Below are 3590 nucleotides of genomic sequence, written 5' to 3'. Positions count from 1 at the left end.
TCAGGGTCTGGGTTAGGGCCAGGTTCAGGGTCTGGGTTAGGGCCAGGGTCATTTGGAAGTTAGCACTTGGGAGGTAGAGAGGAATTTGAGCTCACACAGGGTGGCTGCAGGCTGCAAGCTGAGCTAGAAAAACAAGAAGGACAGAGCGAGTGACAGTGAGGGTCAGCAAGAGAGAAGAAAACAGAAAGGGATGGATGTGAGGGGAGGCGAGAGGGGCCCCAGAGACCCAAAGCCCCCAACAGGGTCTGTGGCCAAAGTGATCAGTTCAGATAGGAATGAAACGCCTGCCAAGGAGCCAGGCAGTTAGGGAGGGACTTCTGCAGTTGGTAGTAGTTTTCCTAGAGTAATGGGATAAAAGTCACTTTCTATCATTTTAATAAAGCATATTTTTAAGAATAGTCTGTCATTGAAAGAAGATGCATGTATCCATTAAGATATGCAAATACGGTACCGATAGAATATTCATTTCTCAATTACTTGACATTTGAGGTATTTTTAAATAATTTTTACCACCTGGAATAATGCCACAAACATCTTTTCAATGAAGGGCTAAAACTTTTTTTCTTGTTGTTTTTCCCAAATATAATGGACCATCCTTTAACTTGAGGGCAAGTGAACGAGCCTATCTTAGTATTTTAAAATAATTTTGTTATTCTAGTTTTTGCATAATTACTACACACAGACATTTTGGCTTTTTCTGCTGCTTTTGCATAGAGCCTGCACACTTCTAAAACAAGCGGTTTTTTTCACTGTACACAAAGCCTTACGGGCCTGCAGTGCTAGAATAGCGAACTACTTCCTGCCTTCTGTTTCCTCTCCGCCTGCCACACAAAGTTTGGGGGCCATTAGTAACACGTTTCTGCAGTTTCAAAGGTTTAAAGTGATTTCCCATCTACTAGCTATTTTTGTTGACCTCACTTCACTGGAGTTCCTCAATCTCAGTTTAATTTGAGCGAACACAATTCTCTCATCTAATTAATGAGGAAATTGGGCCAAGCCTCCGTGGCCTGCATTCAGCCTTATTTTGACTGGTAATTCTCTGAGAACTTCACACTCCTTTCTGCCCCAGGCTCAGAGGAGCGGTGTGGAGCAGCTTCTATTCCACTGGTTCATTCCCTTTCCCCGCTTCTTTGCTCTCATTCTGGTTTTCCACATTTCTTTCTCTTTCCTCTATTTACCTAGTAAATTCGCTAAGTGGTTTACTGTTACAAACTCAGTAAGCGCCCAATTGTTCAGGAGAAATCCTGGAAGTAGCCAAGCCTGAGACTGCCCACCAGCCAACAACGCGGGGGGAAGGTTGTCTGGAGAGTCACCCCAGTGGCACTCTCTGTTCTTGACACCCCCTTTAGGACTGTTCCCTACTGCGAATCCAGTGCACCTCCTCTTCACTCAGCTGCAGAACTGTGAGCTGTGTCTAGGCTCTGTTCCACACGGGCAGCCTGCAGATGTTTAAGGAAAACCACTCTGCCCCCAGCATCTTTCACACTCCCCTGTCCTGGGCCCCGCTTCCTCCAGCCGTTCTCAGACTCAACAGCCCGGCTGACGAGGTCTCCTCTCCCGGGCAGAACGCTTTCAGTTTATGACACCGTTGAGGGAGCAGTACGCAGCTGGCCCCCAGCTTCTCGGCCTTCCGCTGGAGGCTTTGGGTCAGAGTCCCCTGTCCCGTCAACGTGCTGGCCCCACTGAGGCCATGGAGACCTGCCCCACATTTCCTTAAGACTTGTGGGACCACTTCTTTTTCATGTCTAGCCTAGTTGGCAACTTTCCCCACCTTGCTCTCGGTGCTGGATGGCTTAACACACAGGAGGATGCCACGTTTGTCTCCAAGTCCCGCAGGGTACAAGTAAGAACACCTAGCCCAGGTCACTGTGCTACAGAACTGTGTGCCTGCACTCCCCGCCCCTGGAGAGCCACCTACCCTGGTCGTCATCTCAGTGCTATTTGCTTATTGCTACAACCTTCCAAGAAGTGGCGGGGGACGCTAGAGCAAGAACCAGATTGTTACTAAGTCTTCCACCCAGGAGTGCCGTTTGGATCACCAGAAAGAATGCTCTGTGGCAAAGCCAGGAACATCAGGTCTGAAAGCAGTGAGCACCCTCCCGAGATGTGCTCTGTTCTAAAGCTCATGGTCGCAGCTAATACATCATGATAAAAGTTGTTTTTCTTAAAAGATCAGACAGAGTCAAAAATGAAAGGCTTTCCCTTAGAGAATATCCTATATTTTGGTTAAGGAATTATTTACATGTCATTTAGGGGGAAAAAACCCATTAACCAATTATGATTCTTCTTCCCAGTCCATATTTCTTTATTTTGTTTAAAAATGTATCATTTTACCTTAAGTGTTGTTGGGGGCTCATAAGATTAGCATAAATTTAGTATTGGAAAAACTGTAAAATACATTTTAAAAAACCAATAGAACTCAATGAAAGGTGGTTCCTATTAATAATTTTGTATTAGTACTGTTCTTTGAAATTACTGAAAATATTGATAAAACTCTGATTAAACTCATAAAGGAGGAAAAAAGAAGGCGTGTTATAAACACTGTTGGGAATAACAAAGGTGACTCTTCACTGATACAAAGGGCACTCGTTGCATAAACACCTTAAGGCGCTTTGGTCTCAGAAATGTCTTGAATTGTGTTTCAAGATTATTACTCTCTTCGACTGTTTTCAGCTTTCTTCACTCGGGACCACAGCTCTGTACAAGGGGTGTGATCAAAAACCACACTGATTATCTTACCATAAAGACACCTCGATAATCATCCCCCTCAAAGCATTCCCCTTCCATTCAAAACCACTTAATGCACCATTCTTGCCACTTTCTGAGGCAGATCTGAAAGGCAGGCACGTTCAAGAACACGACTGTGCCCCGTGAGGAGAAAGGCAGCTCGCCTTCTGCCAGCTCCCCACGCCTGGTGCTTTCCACAGCACTTCACTCTTACACTGACGCTCTTAGATTTGGGGGTAAACTCCCCAGAGGGTTTCCCAGTCCCTGGGTCTGAGCCTCCACCCTCCCATGTACGTGGTCAGGGCACCACCCCTGGTTTTCTACCTAAGTCTGACTTTGGAATTGGGGGGGGGCGTTCTGATCTTGCTGAAAATGTAATTTGGGTAGCTGGTTGGTTGGTTTGCTTTGTTTTTTTGTTTTTTCGTTTTGTTGTATTGGTGTTTGGAATGGATTCCTGGACGAGTGAGAAGATTCAGTTCCTATAAAAAAACAGTCCTGTTAACATTGAAAAATGTTTTCTTCCTGCTTGTTTACCCTTATGGAGATGATAGTGTATGTGTTTACCTTATCAGCTAATTTAATCTTCAAAAATAAAAATAAAAATAAAACACAGGAGGCTTAGCAACTTTTTAGCAATCCAAGACTGCTTCCTGTGGCACCAGAGACACTGCACTGAGCCTGCTCTAGGATGCTGCCATGTTGTAGACTCACGCCTGCCCAATGATCACCTGTAAAGCATACCTTTTTGAAGCTTTGAACGTCATGTCCCTCTTCACTCATTTGCTGCCACCAGTTCTTTCAGCACCCTTTAAGACTACCAAAGCTGATTCTAGAGCCCACCAAAAGCTGCCTGAGTTAAGGAC

The 3590-nt window shown here is 45.2% G+C and overlaps 1 protein-coding gene across 1 annotated transcript in view; it reads left to right on the top strand.

Moving 5' to 3' along the window:
• Dlgap1 (DLG associated protein 1) overlaps nt 1-3590 on the top strand; it is a 300841-nt gene that overhangs the window by 24002 nt on the left and 273249 nt on the right. The window lies entirely within an intron of this gene.

Source organism: Octodon degus, unplaced genomic scaffold, assembly GCF_000260255.1.
Source record: "Octodon degus isolate 3935 unplaced genomic scaffold, OctDeg1.0 scaffold00075, whole genome shotgun sequence".
In the NCBI taxonomy this organism is placed as follows: domain Eukaryota; kingdom Metazoa; phylum Chordata; class Mammalia; order Rodentia; family Octodontidae; genus Octodon; species Octodon degus.
Note: the sequence above shows the minus strand (reverse complement) of the source record. Positions and strands in the feature narration are given on the sequence as shown.